The sequence below is a fragment of the Culex pipiens genome, chromosome 2, assembly GCF_016801865.2.
Source record: "Culex pipiens pallens isolate TS chromosome 2, TS_CPP_V2, whole genome shotgun sequence".
Classification (NCBI taxonomy): domain Eukaryota; kingdom Metazoa; phylum Arthropoda; class Insecta; order Diptera; family Culicidae; genus Culex; species Culex pipiens.
In genome coordinates this window covers 171147038-171169037 of record NC_068938.1, presented here as the reverse complement: position 1 = coordinate 171169037, position 22000 = coordinate 171147038, and the positions used below count along the sequence as shown (strand labels likewise).

The 22000-nt window shown below is 32.3% G+C and overlaps 1 protein-coding gene across 1 annotated transcript in view; it reads right to left on the bottom strand.

The window, feature by feature from the left end:
- The window catches only part of LOC120431539 (uncharacterized), a 264144-nt gene that overhangs the window by 1233 nt on the left and 240911 nt on the right, over nt 1-22000 (bottom strand). The gene's annotated exons all lie outside the window — the stretch shown is intronic.

The following is a 22000-nucleotide window of genomic DNA, read 5'->3' as shown; positions in this document are numbered from 1 at the left end:
CCTAGCCATGAAACCTGAGGAATGCTATTTTTGAGACACTTTTTTTCGAGTTGAATTTTCCTCACACATTTTCACTTTGAAGGAGGAACTATCTGAACAGTAAAAGAAAGCAGTGAAAGAAGTGACAACTCTTTCCACGCGAGAATGGTTGGGATCGAAAATTTGTTGTTTTTATGGGAAATATATGGTTTTTGAAATTACTGCTTGGGAAGGTAGTTTGATGCCGTTCTAAACGACTGGTTCGGATTAGGGAATTGAACGATGGTGTTTGGTGCTTACCGGCTTATTTCGATGCGACAGTTCAAACAATCAACTGGTGGATCTAAAATGGGAAATTAAGGAGAAACGGTTGGTAAATTTATGTGCATAATTAAAAAGTATTGCATAAGTTTTTATTGCTTTTTCAAATAAATCTGATTGATATATGAATTAAGTTTAGAATAAGTAAACATAAAAAAACAATTTTACTTATTTTCTCATTCTTATTTAATTAGTGCTGGAACCTTTTGATGTTCGGATAAATTACAATTTCTGTCACTTGAACATACAATTTAGCAGTTTTTTTTAACATATCCAAATTATTTTGTTGAAAATTCATTCAGAGAAGCCCTTCTAGTTTCATTCAACAAAATAAAACTATCCATTCAAATTCAGAACATTCAGCCTTGATAAATCATTGTTTAGTGAAGAAATGTAACGACAGGGTTGCCAAATCGTTGATACATGTCCTTGTTCAAATATGTAATGGATGGTGTAATTTTTGCAAAACCATCATTTTGGGAAACTTCATAATTTCATTATCATAATTTAGATTTTTTTCCACATGAAGAACTTTACTTAAGCTGAAACGAGAAGGCAATGCTACATTGACACCACGAATCATGTTTTTGGAAGCACCTTTAAGGAAAATGCCAAGTCTGTTGCAGACCAGACGATAAATTTAAAGATAGCAAGAAATGTCCTTCCAAAAACAAACATACAACGACTCGAGTTTTTGGAAGCACTTTTGAACAAAATGCTGTAACATACGAAGTTTTGTTTTTTTTGCAGACGCTAAATAGGACGATGGTAAACAATCTGTCGAGTTCAGAAATTGTTTTAAGTTGAACAGAAGTTGTTCAAGAACTGGCATACTGTTTCACCTTAACGGAGAGAATCGGTAGAGACAATGCTGGGAAATCAACTCTTTTTGCCATCCTCACCTCAATTAGGAAAGGCTATAAAATCACTCGAAAAATAAACTTCCTAATTCGACCTCGTAGACCCACCTTCCCTTCACGTATATACCTATCGACTCAGAATCAAATTCTGAACAAATGTCTAAATATAAATATGCACACGATTATCTACGGACTGGCTAAACCGATTTGGACCGTTTTAGTCTCATTCGATCCGTATTGGGGTCCCACAAGACCCTAGTTAAGGGGTTACATACATGTAAAAAATCTCAATATTTCATATTTCCGAATATTTATTAAATCCTTTTAAAAAAGATGATTTCCAGTCACGCTTGAAAGTTTCATGAAGATATTTCATGATTCAAGTGAGTAGAAGACGGTTTTATTTCAAAGTTTTGCCATGCGCAAAGCGAACTGTCAAACTTTGTGAGCGTTTTTCTCGGAATGGATGGACCAAATTGGCTGAAATTTGGGGTGAAGACTCTCAAGACATATCCCGTGTGCATGACGAAGCCCGATTTTGAAATTTTGGTTTTTGAAAAATTACAAAAATCAAAAACTGACGATTTTTTATATGAAAAACACAAAAATATTTTTATTTTTTTTTTAAACTAACTTTTTTAAAATCGGCCTTCGTCATGCACACGGGATCGGTTTAACGAGTCTTCACCAAAATTTTGAGCCGATTTGGTCAAAGCAGTGTTGAGATATCGTGGCACCCGTTTTTTGAAACTGATAACTTCAATGTATTCAAATTTATTTTGATAATAATTAAAAATGTGTATGTTAATGCCCTGATAGCAAATTAAAAAAAAAGTTTGAGTGTGTGCCAATACCAACCCTTGACATTTTTGCCGATTTACATGTATGTAACCCCTTAATGTTAAAAAGTTTAAAAAAGTACTGCAAAAGTTATGCTAAAAACGATTTTAGCTAGACTTCGAAAGATTGTAAGAGGGTGGTTCGTCATGCTATACATTTTTAGAATGGTATTTAAAAGACCTTTCCAACGGACCCAAAACTTTGATGATCTGACAACCCTATCAAAAGTTATGACCACTTATGTGTTATTTATACACTTTTTAGAGGTCGGATCTCACATATTTTGACATATTTTGATGAAGACGGTGTCTGGATCTGCCATACAACCTATCTTCGGATGGGTAATCAAGAGATCTTTCCAAAGAATAAAAAAAAAATCTGACAACCCTATCAAAAGTTATAAGTACTTTAGTGATTTTATTACTCATTTTTTAGGCCGGATCTCAGATATTTTGATAATTTAAGTGTTATTTATACACTTTTTTGAGGCTGTGTAGTGTATTCATCTTATGAATGTCAGGAAGGCACCAACCACCTAAAGGTGGATTAAGTAACGTTTTTTTAATTAACAAAAAAAAAAGGATTTTGAAATTATTCACAACTTATAGACATTTGACTCAGCTTTGACATCAATAGTTAGACAAAAAGGTTGCCAAAACGGAAACGATTTTTAATTAAATAAAGAAATGTATCAAACTAAATATTAAGCTGCAAATTTGCTTATAATTGCAAATATAATGTGCAATAATTTACCAAAATGTTTTCAACTTGTATTTCAATACATGCTGTCATGCTACTAGAATTGCGTTTAAAAAAAATCATTTGAAATTTTTGAATTAAATTAAACTCCCATCTCGAGTAGGAGAAAATAACACGGACATATTTTTTTTTGTAAAACTTCGGCAAATAACAGCCCACGAAATTTCTAAAATAGCGTCCACGTGGTTTAAGGATGGCCCCTTCAAACAAACTGTTAAAAAAAATGTTTTAGGGAAATTCTACAGCAATACTAAAATTTTGTATTTTGACGTAGAAAATATTCGATGTTTTAAGATTTTCCTTAGGGGGTGTTTAAAATTTATCAAAAATCTCTTTTTCATATTCAATTTGAAGAATTTGGTAAAAAACGTTTAAACCACAAAATTATCACAATGTTGTATCTCGACAAATACAATTCTGAACATTTTTCAAACTTCCTTAGGGGGTTTATAAATAGTTAAAAAAAATCTTCTATGAAATCTTTCATTTCCATTGAAAACATTCGTTTTGAAATGTCAATTTAGTGAAATATTTGTCAAAATTGGCCCATCGTTTCTGAGAAATTCAGACAAATTTAGGCAAAAAAAAAATATATAAATATTGAAATAACAAGCATAGTTTCAACATTTGCACGGAAAAAGTTTTTTTAAATGCATTTTACACTGGTTCAGTTGATTTGCAATCATTAGTTTTTTTTTTAAATGTAAGGTTTGACGAAAACAAACATTTTAGCGAAAAAAAACATTTTGCGATAATAAACATCAAAAATTTTCAAAAGTTCAAATGATTTTTAAACCAACTCAAACATGCCTCAAATGATTCTAAACGCAGGGGAATCCATTTTAAATTGATTTCAGCTGATTGCAGTTCAATTTCCATTGAAATTTTGAAGTTTTTCGAAAAAAATATTTGTTGAAGGGGGGGAAGCCAAAAACATTAAATAAAATTTGTACCAGCTTAAATTATGGTGCGAAAAATATTTTTCAATGTTAAGTTTTATTAAATCATATAAAAAGAAACAAATGATAAATAAATGCATATCAATTTAATTCTTAATCATTAAAAATAGTAAAAAATCAAAAATTTCAAATTATTCGTTCTACAGCATTGCCTTGGCGTTCTCGATTGCGAGATTCCTACTCGAAACTAGGTGTTCGAAGGCTTGATTGTTGAGGCAATTGCAAACCTCTTTTTACACCTAAGCTTCCATCCACCTCGGGAAAAAAGTCTATGAATGACAAATTTTTTTTTTGATCTTTACTGAAGAAGAAAACATTACTTAATCCACCTTTAGGTGATTGGTGCCTTCCTCACAAGTTAAATGACCTTTGGATTGTTAGTCCAACTGCCTACCAGCGACTCCACCGAGGCAGGACCCAGGGAGACGACTCCTACACCTGGACTGAGCTAACGACCTAAAACCTCTAGGTTAGACCGGGACCAACATTTACTTCCCTGTCCGATGGAAGGCGTGATCAGACAAATCTCGTCTCAAAATTTGCCACCGGGACCTTCTGGGATCGAACCCAGGCCGACTGGGTGAGAGGCAACCACGCTTGCCCCTACACCACGGTCCCGGCTAGTAAATAAAAATAGTAAACAGATCGTAAAATAGCAAGAAAAAATAAAAATTAAAGTTAATTGCCAAACTTGAAAAAAGCGCCCAAACTCAGTGACAGCCAATCAATTCTCGCCCCTGGCGACGACAAAGAGCAACAAACTTTACAAATTCAATATTGGCTAGCGCTGACCTTCCGGGAAGTCCGAGACTAAAAACCGAAAAGAGAGCAAAAAAAGTAAAATCGATCTTTCCACCATTGACCTACAGCCCATATCAAGTCCAAGCCTCATTCTGCCACGTGCGGACAAGAACCAGAAAGGCAAAAAAAATGGGAGGAAACTTTTAATCACAAAACATCAATCGTGAAAAGAAGGCTGAACCGATAAACACTTTGCGCGTGGACATTGGTCAAGTTCTGGAGGGGTAAAATTTACGCCAAAGGAAAAAGGCTAATCAATAGGAAGGAATCTTGCGGAGAACAAAAAAGGGTAAACTCTCATACAAATTGACGACTGTTGTTTTATACGGGGACTGCTTCTTCAATTTTATTTCGCTCGTCTCTTATCAGTTTTATACGGATTTTTTTCGAGAGAGAAAAGAAACTAGAACATTCAATCGGTCCAACTTTTTTCAACATGCTCCAAGCTAGTGGACGGGAAACTTTTGGATCATTTGTTCTCAACAAAGTTCGACAAGACTCGATAAAGTTGGCAACTTTTGACTTTTTTTGTTTCTTGTTGTTGCCAGTTTTTTTATGACCCGCTCCAGATAAGTGAAACTGCTTCGATAAAAACTAAAACTTTCGCTCACATAAGGTAGGTCAATTAAGTCACAAATGTTTCAAAATTATGCCAAAATTTGGTTTAACGACCTCAACACATGTGCCAAAAGTTGGAAAAATCGCAAAAAAATATCACCAAGAATATTCCAATAAATTTTCTCACCGCGCGTTCTCCGCTGTTAAACCTCTTGCTTGACCTCAAGTGGGTCGTAAAAATAGACAATCGTAAAGTGAAAGAGATGCCGGGGCAAAAAACTCTCTGTTCCATGTTCCACCCGGCTCCGGCATTAAAGAGGCAAGCCATCATCTCGTGTCTTGTAAGGAAGGGGGCATCATTCGGATGCCGCACTATTTTGGGGCAAGTGAGATGATTTTGAAACATTACACTTCAAAGAATCGAACAAATACAATTTGAAAAACAATTGAAAAGAATAATAATCCAAGGGGTTTCCAGCATCGTGTCAGACTGGTCACTAATCCGGAATTACTTGGAATTTGAGCAAGTAATTCTGTAATTCCGGATTTACTGAGTAATTCCAGAGTAATCCTGGTAATTCCTAATAATCCCAGTAATCCTGGTAATTCCATGATTCTTGTTTGTGAAAACAAACTTCAGAAAATAATAAAATAATAAAAAATAACTGTTAAAAAGATAATTTCGATAAACCTTTTATAATTCTATTTATTGCCAATTAATTTTCATGTATGAAACCAAAGTTACAGCTAGTACGGGATCATTCGGATTTTGAGTAAGTAATTCAGTAATTCCAGAATTACTCCGCAATTCTGCAGTAATTCCTGTAATTCTGGAATTACCTAGTAATTCCGTAGTAATTCGAGTAATTCCATAGTTACTCAGTAATTCGTGTATTTCCCATTAACTCAAGTAACTACTAGTAATTCTTTAAAGGTAAATCGGCAGAATGCATTTTGCTTTTCCTTGATGCTTTTTATGGTTGTAAGAAGTACAGAGCGGATTCGAAATGTCCGCCAATTTGGATGCTCTCTAATTCAAATGTATTCGGATGAAAAACACTCAAACGTCAAAATCAGTTGTCAAACTGACGTTGATGTTTACCACATTATTCGATGATTTCCAAGTAGGGCGTCCAATTTTCCCGAGTTTTGAGTTTATCGGAAAACGGAAAAATATATTTTTTATCCCGGGAAATTTTTGAAAACGTCGTAAAATCTATGTTTTCTTTATATTAGTTATGTTTTTAAAATCAAACTACTAGCTCAATACTATTAAAATCAATCTAAACAGGGATAGCACTTTTAGATAGTTTTGAAGATTTTTTTGTTCTTTGTTGTGCTTTGAATTTTAAATGCAATCAAACGCCAAAATCAGTTTTCAAAATGATGTTGATATTTACCCACTTGTTCGAGGATTTCCAAGCAGGACGTCTAATTTAGTTTCTCGGAAAACGGGAAAAATATTTATTTATTCCCGGAAAGTTTTTAGTTTTTGAAAAAGTAATAAAATCTATGTTTTCTTTATATTTGTTATGTTTTTTCAGCTTTAAATTTATAGAATTAGCTCAATACTATTAATATCAATCCAAACAAGGATAGCAGTTTTTAGATAGCTTATCATTCCAACGCCCAAGGCTCCAAAAAAGTTGTAACGGTAACTTCAACTCGCTGGTTCTCGGGCATAACTCAACCAATCAAGATGATTCTTCTTTCTAGTGATTTGTAAGAATGTCTAGATGATCCTAAAATTGTGCAGAACTTAATTCGATTAAATCTGTAATTTTTGCGATCAAAAACATCGTTCCAACTTTTTTTTTTCGCATGTAAAAAAAAATCGCCAAAAATTCCGCGGCGGCAGTCGTTTTAAAAAAGGTAGAACGATGTTTTTGATCGCAAATATTACAGATTTGAGCGAATTAATTTCTGCACAATTTTAGGATCATCTAGACATTCTTACAAATCACTAGAAACAAGAATCGTCCCGATTGGTTGAGTAATGCCCGAGAACCATCGAGTTGAAGCAAAGTTGAAGTTACCGTTCCTACTTTTTAGGGAGGCTTGGGCGTCTGTGTAAGTTGGACATGCGTTGGGCGTTCCAGCATTAAACAATTTTTTGCTGTTCTCTGTTGTGCTTTGAATTTTATATGCACCACATTTCTAATTCAAATTAAATAAGTATCTTATAAATATTTATTTTTGAAGCTTGAAAATTGGTTTAAGATGTCTAAAAACAAAAATGACAACAAATAAAATGGTACCAATTTATGTAAAATTTTAGAAAAGTTTAAACTTATTAATTGTAATACTAATGTAATTTCCAGGCCAAATTATGATTTTTGATTAATTTCGGAAATTCTCCGTACAACAAATAAAAATCCCGGGAATTTTGTGCCAGAAATTTCCGGGATGGACGTACTATTGCCAAGCACGTGGTTTTGTGCATTTGACAGCTGTCATTCGATCCAATTCTCAATATGCTGGAAGCTAGGCAGTAATTCCAAGTTATTTTTATAAATTTGAGCAATTCTGCGTGGTTTCTGGAAATCCCAAGTAATTCTGGGAAATCAAAGTAATTCATGACATATTGCCAGTAATCCTGGTAATTCCATTTAGACTGGTCAGTAATCCTTGATGCTGGAAACCCCTTGTAATAATCTATAACAAAACTTATTGTTTTGCGAAAAGGAATAAATGTTTAGTAAAATGATAAAGATAAACACAGAGAAACAGAAGTAAAAAAATTATATGAATAAGAAAATCAGAACTTAAAATTTAGATAAAGAATAAAAGACGATAAAATAATAGAAAAAAATAACGAGAATAAAACAACTGGAAAATGGAAAAAATAATAAAAAAAAAAAAAAATAAAAAAATAAAAATAAAATAAATAAATAAAAAAAAAAAACAAAAAAAAACAAAAAAAAAAAATATTATTTTTAAATAAAATAAAATTATAGAAAATAAAATAAAATAAAATAAATAATAAAAAAAATAATATAAAAAAATAAAAAAAAAAAAATTATAAATTTATGAAAAAAACAATAAAAAAATAAAAAAAAAACATAAAAATAAAATAAAATAATTATAGAAAAAATAAAAAAAGAAAATATAAAAAAAAAAATTAATATAGATATTTATTTACAAGAAAAATTAAAAAAGAATAGAAAATATTAGTTTTAATTGAGGGTTGGGGGGGGAGTTTAGGCGGGTTTTGTATAATTATTATATTTATTTTTTAATATATTTTTTTATATTTTTTTTTTTTATGATTTATATTTTTTTTTTTTTTATGTTATTTAATAAAATAAAATATGAATGGTTGGTTGAGTGTATTATTTTTTTTTTATTGAAAATTAAATGATTGATGAATAGTTTGTTTAAAGATATGGATTGTAATTTGTTTTTTACGTTTATTTTTTGTAAAATAAATTTTGGGGTTTGATATTTGTATTTGATGGATTTTATTTGGTGTATAATGTAAGTAATGAAGTTTGTGGGTTTGTGTATAAGTTGTTTTTTTTTGGTAAATTTTGAAATATTGTTGTGTATAATAGGGTTGTAAATTTTAATTTATTTTTTGTATGGATTAGATTTTATTTGGGGATTATGGGGGGGGTTTGGTTTGGTTATTTTTAAAATTTTTAAATAATGTATTTTTGATGGGTTTTATTATGGATTTTAAAGATTTTTGTTTTCTTTTTAAGATTGTAGTAGTTTAATATTGATTTGTATTGGTTGTGGGTAAATATTTGTTGCGTAGTATTTGGTGATTTTATGTATTAAATATAATAGTAGATATAGTTATTTTTCGGTTATGTGGGTTTTTTGTGTAAAGTTTTAATAGATTGTTTGAATAGTGTATGTGTGGAGTTTTATTAATGTGGGTTGGGATTTAATGTGTGGAAGTAGTTGTTACTAGATTGTAGTGGTGTGTTTTTGTTTTTTTTGTATTTATTTTGTTTTTGTAAATATGTTAATAAATAAAATATGTTTTTTAGATTATTTTTATGAGTATGGTTTGTATTTGTTTGTTTGATTTGGTGAATTTTGGGGGTATTTATGGGGATTTTAGTGATGTTTGGATGGATGTTTAGTGTATTTATATTATATGTAGTGTGTTATTTGGGGATTATTAAGTTTTTGTGGGGGGTTGGGGTTTTTTATATTTGTTGTTTTTTATTTAGTTGTGTAGATTAGTTGAGAAGTTGTTTTGAATTTATTAAAAAAAGAAGGAGATATGTATGTATTTTAAAATTAAAAATTTTATATATAATAATATATATTAAGTAAAAGTTGAATGTATGATTATATGTTAAAGGTTAGTGAGATATATGTGATATATAATATATGGGGTGTTTTGAGGGTAAGGGATTATATATATAAATAGATTATAAGTTTATTTAATATAATATATTTATTGTTATAATATTTATTTAATATGATTTTTTAATTTAATATTATTTATAATAGTTATTTATGATTTAATAATTATTTTTTTTTTATAATTTTAAAGAATTAAATAAATAATGAGTTTATTTGGTTTTTGAATGTATTAAGTGAATATTGATTTTATTATAATTAATTTTTAAATTATAAATATTATTTTTATTTTGATTTTTTTATTTAATTTATATAAATAATGTTAATAATTATTTATTATGAATTTTATATTAATTTAATGATATAATTTAATATTAATTTATTATTAAATTATTTATTTATTATAATAAAATTATAATAATTATAAATATAAAATATAATATAATTATTATTATAATAAATATAAATAATTATTAATAATAATAAAATATAATAAATTAATAATAATAAAAATAATAATAAAATAAAATAATATAAAATAAATTAAAAATATAATAAATAATATATAATAAAATTAATAAATAAATAAATTAATAGAATATTATAATAATAAATAATAAATATAAATAGTTTAATTAATAAAAAATAAATAATAAAAATAATAAAATAATAAAATTACTGGTTTAAACATATAAAAATCCATTACCCTATTCCATCCCAATCCTTCAAATAGATTAACATTTCCTTGCTAATTTTCACACCCCTAGAGTTTTACTAAACCCAATGACCAAAAAACCTCACACACTTAACCTGTGACGATTTATTCTTGACACAACTTAAACACAATCCTAAATCTCATCCCCTTTTCTGTTATACCGTATGAAAGTTCAAATAAAAAAAAAAAAAAAAAAAACCTTTCCTTAAAAAATTTTTCAACGATCAACTATACACACCAATCTACAGTTCAACTACCAAACCACACCATTCAACGCAAATATCCATCAAAACAAAAACAAACGCATCTTAATCATCAACCTTATTTCTTTTTATCAAAACACAAACTTTTCAATATTCCATACAAACTTAATTTTAACATCTAAATTTAAAACACACAAATTGACAACACACCCTTAACCCCAAATCTTATTTTTCATTTTTATTCCCATCCCCCACAATATAGCGCAAATACTCAACTCTCCCAAACCCACCCACCCACCCACCATCTCACGCCCTCACTCCCCCCCACCCACCAAACTGTGCCCCTCACCCCTGTACACCCCACTCCACAAGATTTGCCCCAACTCCATACCCATTAATCTTACATAACACAATTTCATTCACCCTCTTAAAAATAATTCCAACTTATAAAACACTTTAAACCTCTTACCTCTTTCTTAACAAAAACAATACCTACAAACCCTAAACTCTCCCCCCCACACTCTAACCCATCCCCACCCCCTACCTTTTAATAAACACCTAATCATCCCAACTCTCACCTCCCAACAAACCCATACATCCTTTGTCATATCTTCCCCCCATAAAAAAAATTTCCATCTCAAAAACACACCCCCCAACCCCCCCCAAAACCTAAAAATTTCCACCACCCCCTCTCAAATATACTCCCCCCCCCCCACACGCCAAAAAAAAAACTCCCCAAAATTACCTTCCCAGGATCATTCCCAATCGGTGGACGCCACTTTAAACCCCCACCCCCACAGTGAAAACCCAAGACCTGCATGCTTATCGAGCACCATTCCTGGCGCACATATATAACAATACTTATCCCTCATTAGCCCCCCTAACACCACATTCGCACTACTCTCCCCTCCGCTCACAATATGCGAAAACTATCGCACCCCCGTAGCCCCAATAAATTCCAAAACACCCCAAAACACAGAGCAAACGAGAAGCCAGCCTACACTATACCAAACGATTGAATGCAGGGTACATCTCTGCCAACACACACAGCCGATGCCCGCCCAGCCCCCGACCCGCCCCCACCTCCACCCACCCCTCATCGATTTTTGCGTGAAAACTTTGTCCTACGGTGTAAACTATATGGGTTTTCCCTGATCCACCGGATCCGCGGTCCGTTTTAATTGATATCACGTGACGGAGGGGCCGGTACGACCCCTTCCATTATTTGCACGCGATGCTAAGAAAGAGGTTGTAATATACAATAATTTTGCATCCAGAATGAACGTGGATCTTTCGCTTACGTCCAATAATTAGACACCGCCCGCCCGTGTGGCCAAAGACAAAATACAGATAGGACCCCCAACTCCGTCCCCTTCTAAAGTCTTGTGCGAACTCTATGACCAAGAACCGCAACCCCCCCTGTATTATATATATATTCCCTGCGACAAACACCACGTCCCCGCCTATAATATCCCCCCTTACTCGGTCGCCCCAATTACCCGTGTACCATACGACTGTCCCCCGCATTAATTCACCCAGACAAAAAACATTGTCCCAAACAATACCAATTAAAAACTCAAAAATCCACCCAAGTCCCCTAAGGGTACCATTAAATACCTAAACTGACACACACAATAATATACAATATACACCACCCCACTTTCGTTTATTTTAACAACCATATGCAGGGTATATATTTTTTTACAATAGAGTGTAACAATGATCTACTCCCACGTTATGTTATATCACGGCGTACCCAAAACCAACACATTATGCACATCCCTACCACAACGCGTGGAATTATGCATAACTAAAACATACACACAAACAACCACGATTTAACGAAAAAAAACAAACCAACAACAAAAAAGCCACAAAACCCAACACCCAAAAGAATTTTAAAAACACGTATGGATCGCGACATCTGATCAAAGGCCGTTCATTGGACACCCTCCCGCGACACGACAGCCGGACGACGAACCAACGAGCAACGCAAAAAGTACACAATTAAAACCACCACCCATTTATATTTCTGTAAGCAAATCCGCTGTATAAACATGTGATGTTTATAAACGCAAACCCCATATGTCATATATATCCAAAAATTTATGAAAGAATTGTCTGCTCTAACAACTAAGAAGAACATTAGATACACTCAAAAAAATAACCCTTGCAAAGTTAAAAAAACACGAATTATAAAATGAAAAATATTTTTTTATTTTATTTTATTTTTGGGGGGGGGGGGGGGGTATTTATTTATATATTATATTTTATGTTTTTGAATCCCACCCCCTTTTTAAAAAAAAATTTTTTAAAAAAAAAACAAAAAAAAAATAAAAAAAAAAAACAAAAAAAAAAAAAAAAAAAAAAAAAAAAAAAATTTATTGACCCTTCTGGGACAATGTAGATTCGAAAAGTACATTAAATTTCCCATAAAATGACATGTTCCAAAATTTTTTACAGTCGAGTAACGGAAAATGGGAGAATTTTTAAAACTTTTTTAGTGTTTTTTTCGATGAAAAATACGTTTTTTCGGAATTCTGAGTACGCCATCAAATCGGGCGTCTAATTTTACATAAAAGTCCCTTTGACACCAAATTTCTATCTCATCACCGTTTCAGGCTGCAAATTATTGAAAAACACCTCTTTTTTCGCATGTTCAAAAATGGAAGGGGTCGTACCGCCCCTCCGTCACGAGATATCAAAAAACGGACCTCGGATTCGTGATCAGGGACAAAAGTTACCCCTTAGGACAAAGTTTCACGCAAATCGAAGAGGGGTCGGGGCAACTTTTCCCGATTTCGTGTGAGTTGGTAGAGAATTACCCAGCAAGCATATGTCTCAAAGGTCAGGGTATGCTTTTTTATAGTAATTTTGGCCGCTGAATCCGAATCTGAAATCAAATTTCTTGTAAACAGTGATGTTTTGGAGCTACACCCTTTTGGAATGTTATTTGCGTGTTTAAGAGGCAGTTTTTGTAAATATTGCTCGGTTTGTTCTAGAGGTCGTATCGAGGTGCTCCGATTTGGATGAAACTTTCAGCGTTTGTTTGTCTATACATGAGATGAACTCATGCCAAATATGAGCCCTCTACGACAAAGGAAAGTGGGGTAAAACGGGCATTGAAGTTTGAATTTTCCGAGGATTTCGAATATGACAAAAGTGAGACTAAAAAGTGCCGCTATGGAAAAATGTTTGTTATAGAAAAATCGAAAAACTATGAGAAAAACTGCGATTGGCCAAAAAGTTATTACCGTAGGCTTATAGTCCATGAAATTCCCTAACTTTTGAACTAAAAGAGTATGGGTGTTGCTGGCTGTTGCAAAAAGATATTGAGGTTTTAAAAAAACCCATTTTTAACAGTAATTTGCAAAAGCTATGAGAAAATGTTAAACCAATCCTGGATGTCTATGGCTCATTTTGAAGTGCTTCAAAAGACCTTTCGAATGCATCTAAGAGAGTTGGAATTGATGAAGTTTTACTAAAATGCGAGCAATTTTAAGATTTTTTATGTTTTTTGGACCTCAAACTTCAATGCCTGTTTTACCCCACTTTCCTTTGTCGTAAAGGGCTCATATTTGGCATGAGTTCATCTCATGTATAGACAAACAAACGCTGAAAGTTTCATCCAAATCGGAGCACCTCGATACGACCTCTAGAACAAACCGAGCAATATTTACAAAAACTGCCTCTTAAACACGCAAATAACATTCCAAAAGGGTGTAGCTCCAAAACATCACTGTTTACAAGAAATTTGATTTCAGATTCGGATTCAGCGGCCAAAATTACTATAAAAAAGCATACCCTGACCTTTGAGACATATGCTTGCAACATCGTGTAATTAGTAGGCCTTGCTTCTGAATTCTGAGAAATTTTGAAAATTGGCACTTTTTTTCTCACTAAAACTCAAATATCTCAGCTCTGGAGTGTCGAAATTGGATTTTCTCAGTGGGAAAAATGTTCGCCATGAAATTTCCTATAAGCTGCATGTATTGGTTTCACTGGGAAAAATAGGCTACCCTAATGAACGGCCCGAGCGGTTTAGGCTTTCAGGATTTTTGTGATATTTACTTGTAGAGTCAAAACAGATCAGTAAACTTCACTTATCTGTATATTACACTTTTTAAAGATTACATTTTTGCGGTAACACTTTCAACTTTTACGCGCACGATCACATCACTCAACTTTTTGCTGCTAATTTCATTAAGACCTTCGTCGAGCCAATTCTCTACGTTGAAGCCAGACTTGTCCTCCAGACCTCTTCGCCGAGCCATGCCAGACCCGAACTCCTAAGTCCCGGCGGACTCTTCACAGCGGCTAAGTCCCGGCGGACTCTTCACAGCGGCTAAGTCCCGGCGGACTGCGGCCTCCACCGCTAAGTCCGGCTGGACTGGGGCCTCTGCTACTGGTGGCTGCTGGCGGGTCCGGCTGGTCTGGGGCTTCTTCAGGATCTGGAACTGGACTGGGCTTGAACTGGCTGGAACTGACTGGAACTAACTGGAACTAACTGGAACTAATTGGAACTAATTGCCCTCCTCAAGAATTTTGGGGTTTTTATAGTCAGTCCCCGAAAACTCTACTAAATTTTGTTCTACTAAAAGTGGTCCGTTTCGATGAGAAGCATCGATGAACCTCATGAATTAAATTATGCAGACCTCTGCAATTCTTCATGACTTTCCGTATGGTGTAGCGAGTACACCTCAAAATCGGAATCATGGGTTCGAACCATTGTCGTGAAACTTTAAATTATGTTATTGGAATATCAAAATTATGTTCCTAAAACATTCTCAAAAATGTTGGTCAATAATGAGAAGGTCGAATTCTCCATTGAACAAACATGCCAATGAATTTGGTTAAGCCACACCCTCAATTTCCCCTGTGTAATAACATCGCACATTCATAATTGAAAGCTTAACCATTTTTTTTGATTGCCTAACAATTGGCGAAATTTAATAAAGGGCTTTTCAGGTGAGGATGACTCATGATCCACACCTGTACATAAGCTTAATTATTTGTCGCGCAACGCGAGTCGACGGGTAAAATTATTTATGCTTGCGTAAGCGCGCATGGTCAGAACTGTGGTGAGGTTCGAAAAATGGACAAATTTAATGATTTAAATTTGAGGTCGCTGCATTCCCCCACACTTACCAGCTAGATGTTTGTATACTTGAAAAGCATTAAGAACATCTATCGAAAGTTATTTGTAGGTTGGAAGAATATTCCCAAAACTAATAATTTGATTTGTGAAAAAAAAAAACTTTGCAAAAAATCATAAAAAATATAATTGGCTGGCTATAAAAAAAATTATTTAAAAAAATTGGTTCGGTTAATCTCCCCCACACTTATCAGCTAGATGATCGTCTGAAAGAAATGATCATCTATGGAAAGAATATTGTCGGGTGAAGTGATCGTGCGGTTTACAATTTGATCTTCTTGTGCTTTCTCGTAAATTGCTTTATAATTATAATTGCTCTTTTCATTTTTCTACTGTAAATTTTTTTTCATTACTCTTTTGATCTTCTGTCCTGTTAAATTACTTGAATTGCAGTTTCGAACTTCGCTTGTATAAATATTTTCGTTGAAACTGATTTAAATAAACTTGCATTTGAAATTAATTTTCATTATCTCTCCTAAAAAAAATCATTGCATTTTTCCCACTGTAAGCAAAATTTGTTGTTGTTGTAGAACTTTGTTGATCGGCTGGTTGTTATCGTCGTCGTCGTCTTCCATCAAAATCGTCTTTCTCGTGAGGCTATTCATTCCACAGTGACTTGGTCAATTGGTCAGTTTTCGAGGCTAAGGTGTTGAATTTCGTCGATTAGTGCAATTGTCGTTTCCATCATGAATTATGCTTCATAACTCAACTGTGAGTTGACTGTGGTCAATTTTGAGAGTGCATTGACTTCTCACTTGCTGAGTATTGTGAATTGTTTGTAAATCCAGTATTTTTTTTTTTTTCAATTGACTTTTCCAGTTGCTTTGTATCTTTGACAATCTCAAAATATTGACATCGGTTGATGTAATTCGTTTTTCAAATGTTTAGGAAATGTTGTTTGTCCAAAATTGTCTTTTCGTGTAATTTGCAACTTTGGTTTTTGTGAATTAATGACATCGGATGATGTTATCATTTGTTTATCTTGAACTTCTCCTTTTCAATAGTTTCAGACGTGCAGTATGATCTCAACTTGCATTTTTGTTCCATAATTGATGTTTCGCATTTCAATCATCTTTACTTCGCTTGATTCCACATTTCGATTTAGTGATTTGTTTTACGTGAATGTCTCGTTACTAAAATTGCGTTTTAATTCGTACTTGATCCTCATTGATATGACCTTTTACAACAACATCAACAACGTTACCTATCCAACCTCCCGCATGACTTTGCCACTCACCATCTTGCCATCACAAACTTCTGCATACGAACGCGTAGAACCAGCATACGAACGCGTCGATCCTTGTGTTTCGTCTCCCGTCTCTGCCATATTTTGCTTCAGTTTTTTAGTTTTGTTTCTCCCACAAAAATTTAAAACTTGTTTTCTTCGCATGAACAATATTTTATAATTTTCAGGAATCTATCATTTAATTTCTGTGCAAAATTGAAATTCAAATTTACTTACAATCTTATAAATCTTGTTGATATTTTTATATGAAATCAGTTCTATTTTTTTTAATACTTGAAAAAATCAGTTCTAATTGACTATTATTTTTATACTTGAATAAAAAAAAATTACTCTATAAAGTTTTTCATTGATCTATACGTCCTATCATCTTGTCATTGCAAAACTGCGTATGTTAAAATATCCTTTCTGTTATTCCAACTTTTTATGAAATCTGTATGTCATTCAGTGTTTTCAAATCTGTTACACTCATTCAGTCAATTTGTTTATTTGAGCAATTCGCAATAAAATGTTGATTTTGCAAGAAAATTTGTTGGTTCAATTTTCAGTCTAATGATAATGTTCTGTTTTTTTCCCTCTGAATTTTATCAGTTTAAAGGTGTTCTTCCCTTGAAGCATTATTTTATCCCTTAAAAATCCCTTGAAGCATTATTTATCCCTTGATTTTCCCTTGAAGCATTATTTATCCATTCCCTTTAATTATCATTTGACTATCCCCGTAAAGTGCAAATGTTTTGAAATGTTATTAACATATTGAATCCCCCCATGGATTACAACTGTTTTGAAGCTTTATTCGACATAAAAACTCTCCCCATAGAGTATAATTGTCTACTTTTTTTTCCCCCTTTGGCGTTGCTTTATCAGTTTATGTATCCCTAGATCGGAACTTATACCGTTCTTTTCGATCTTTTTAGATTCCCCACGATATACTCACAAATTTTACCTTTCCTTGAGCTGTAGTTCATATTCGTCCTTGTTGAAATTGTTGTCTTCTTGATCGTCTTCCAATGGTTTCCTGTAAATCCTTCGTATTAGCGTATAAAAATCTGAAAATATATTCTTAATCCATTGTTAAGTAAATTATAAAACACATGTTTACATTCAACTTTCATTCTGGGTGGCCTTCCCTTGTCAAATTATTCTCACACACATTCTTACTTGCATACATGTTGTTTTGGAACATTTAATAATCACACCATCTTCATTTGCTTGTCGTTGAAATTTCATAATTGTTCAGTCCGTTTGATTTGTTTTTATTTGTAGTTAAAAATTGCGTAATTGTTTTTCTAAAACCCTGTTAACCCATTTAAGCTCAATTAAGTATATTCCCAAAATTGCAACCCAACAGCTTCTTAATTGTTTTAACGTGTTTCATCACTGCTTCATTATTATGTTTATATTTGATCATTATCGCTTCACGTGGTTTTCAAAAAAAAAAAAAAATAATGTATAAACTCAGTACTGGTATTTTTCTTAATCTGTTTCTTTTTTAAACCCCATCAATTCAATCATATATAAAAATTATCTTTCATCCCAAATTCATAACATTCTTGTTTGCGCATTTTTTTTAGATAATAATCATTCATATTTTGTTTAACTCAACATTAATTCATTTATCATATCAAATCAATCATATATTCTTTTTTCATGTTTATTTTTCTATATAAAAAATCAGTATTTGTAACACATTTGTTTGATTCATTTAGTTCTCTTGATAACAATCGTTTTTTTCTAATTCATCAATCATATCAATTCAATAAGTTTTTTTTTTAATTATTTTTATTTTTGTTCAATATACATAAATAATCCCGTGTGTTAAAAATAAATATTTTCATTCCTTGTAGGCTTTTGATATTAATCGTTTATGATACTATGTCATTCATTGCATAAATCGCTTATTTTTTTACTTTATTTTAACTGTACTGTAATTGTCATTTCAAAATATTTTTCTTGTATTGGAGCATTTCATTTTAAATTATGATAAATGTATATTGTTAAAAAAAAATATTAAATGTATTTTAATACGGGTACATTGTGAACTATCATTTAGTGTTATGTTAATCATTATATTTTCTAAGTCTATTATTATGTACATTTTCAAATTTGTTTCCATTTTTAATAGTGGTCGTTTGATCGCTGTTAAATTTAACGATATCGTAAGGGCCTCGCCACTTATTTTGTAACTTTTGACCAATTCCTGTTTGTACCATTTGTACCAAAACTCTATCTCCCCACATTGGTACCCAATCATTTGTCTTTTTGTCATAAATTTCCTTTCTCTTTTCTTTTGATAATATTAAGTTGTTTCTAGCAGTTTCGTGAGCATCCTTGAATATATCTTTCATTGAACAAATATAGTCGTCATAATTTAAATCTGAATCATTGATTTTATAAATTGTGCTTGGTATAGTAGCTTTTCTTCCATACAAAAGTTCATAGGGAGAATATCCAGTTGATGAATTTTCTGTAGTGTTGTATTCAAACATAAAATATGGTATTAATTCATCCCAACATTGTGGATCTTTGCCAATAAAATTTCGTAAATAAACTTTCAACTCTCTGTTTGATCTCTCTACTAAATTAGCTTGAGGATGATATGCACTTGTAACGATTTTTTTAATGTGTAATATTTTACATGTATGTTGCAATAATTTGCTTACAAAGTTTGTACCTCGATCGGTTACAACTTCTTTAGGAGCTCCAAATTTACAAACAAAGTTTTCAACAAAAGTTCTAGCAACAGTAGTACTTTCTTGGTTTTCCATTGGAGCTACAATCAAAAATCTTGTTAAATCATCTTGTATCACAAGTCCACAATTGTTTCCATTATTAGAAATTGGTAACATAACCACATCCATATAAATTTTATCAAAAGGTTCATACGATGTTGTCGTAATTTTCATTGGCATCTTATTTGCTGGCCATATTTTATTCTTTTGACAAGAATCACATTGCTTTACATAATTCAAAACATCTCTTCGCATATTTTCCCATGTAAATAGAGGACTCATTCTTTTAATCATTCGATTACCTCCGACATGACCACCCAACGGTGCGTCGTGAAAATCTTTAAGCACTTGATCTCTGTCTTCTGGCTTTACATAAATTCGTTCATTTTCTGTTGCATACAGTGTAAATGACTTTGAAAGTTTCATTGCAAAACATCGTAATAAGTTTAGTTCCAACTCTGTTTTAAATATTCTATGAGAAATAATTTGTATAACTGATGCATCTTTAGCAAAATCAGGATAATCTTTAAAACTTTTAAATAAACCATCGAAAAATTCTTCATTTTTAACTGCTGAACGATATGTTCCATTCAAAATTAAACCCCAAATTTTCTTTTGCGGGAACACAAATATATTTTCATTGGTGTAATCCTTAATACCATGTGGAAGGTCAATGTATTTACTCAATTCTTTGTGTACCGTAACACTGTTTAATATCATAAAAGTAGCTTCGGCTTGTTCAAATGGTATAATATTTTTAGAAAATTTTAAAACGTTAAAATCGATATCTGTATCTTGGAAATCCTTGTAGGTAAATGTTTCATCGTTGCTATCATCGTCATTATCTAAGTTTATGTCAATTTGTTGAAGTCCATTCATATTATTATTCCAATTAGTGTTGTTTCTAGATAAATTCTTTCTGTTTGAAGTATTTGTTGTGTTTTGATTATCTGAAATATTTTGTCTATTTTGTTTTGCTTGTTGACGAGTTGTAATTGCTACTAATTTTGATGCTTGTTTATCATCTGCATGATCTTCATCATTATTTAAACGTGAGAGAAAATCTGCAACCACATTGTCCTTTCCTTGCTTGTAACGAATTTCACATCCAATGCCTTGGATTTTCAAACGAAGTTTTGTCAAAGTTGGTGAAGTTTCCTTCAAATGCCATAGAGCTACCAACGGTCTATGATCTGTGTAAACGATAAAATCTTGGTTATAAATAAAATGTTTGAAGTGGTCTACTGCCCAAACAATAGCTAGTAGTTCCTTCTCGATAGTAAAATAATTTCTTTCTGCCCCGATAAGCGCACGACTTGCGTAAGCGATGGGGTGATCATTTGACTTCTCATTAGTAAGAACTGCTCCGATAGCATAATCGCTAGCATCAGTTGTCAAAACAAATTTGTCATTGTAGTTCGGTCTAACTAAAACTGGTTCTGAAATTAAATAGTTTTTTAATTCTTCAAAAGCATTTTCGCATTCTTCTGTCCAAATAAATTTCACATTTTTCTTTAATAATGCATTAAGTGGCTTACGTTTATCTGCAATGTTTGGAATAAATTTTCCATAAAAATTAACAGTTCCCAAAAATGATCTCACATTTTTAATCGTCTGCGGCCTTTTCATGTTTTTGATTGTATCAATATTTTCACTAGTTGGTCGAATACCTTCTTCATTAATAATATGACCCAAATATCTGACTTCTTTGTGTAAAATTTTACATTTTGATGGTTCAACTTTTAAATTATGTTCATGTAATGCATTCAAAACTTTGTATAAATTTTCATTGTGTTCTTCGATAGTTCTACCGAATACAATAATATCATCTAAGTATACAAACGCATTAACTGGTTGTATTTCATAAATCAGTGTGAATGTAAATTTTTGAAATGTTGATGGACTATTTTTCAGTCCCATTGGCATTCTTAAAAATTCATAATGTCCTAGAAATGTTGAAAAAGCGGTTTTCGCAGCATCCTTTGGGTTAATTGGGATTTGATAAAATCCTGATTTCAAGTCAATAGTTGAGAAATATCGAGCATCTCCGATACTGTCCAAAATTTCGCTAATAAGCGGTATAGGATACACAAATGGTTTAGTAATTGTATTTAGGTCTCGAAAATCCACTACAATTCTGTAGCGTTTGTTGCCTTCGGCGTCTAAGTCTTTCTTTGGGATGCATAATACCGGTGCATTCCACGGACTTTTACTTGGGCGTATTATCCCTAATTTTAGCATTTCTTCCACTTGTTCTTCTACGTGTTTCTTGGTGGCTTCAGGAAATCTATATTGTCTTTTGTTAATTGGAATTTCAGTTGTTGTCTCTATATCGTGCATGGTTAAATTGGTATAAGTCAACTCGTCACCTTCTAAATAAAATATTTCATTAAAATCATTCAAAATATTATTAATTTCTTGATTGATATCGCCTTTCAAGTGGTCTGTTTTAACCAATTCATAAATTTTTCTCATTCTTTCATTGCCTGTAAGTTTCTCATGCTTCATGTTTTCAATCACATCATAATCCCGATCATTTTCTAAATTCATCTCTTTTG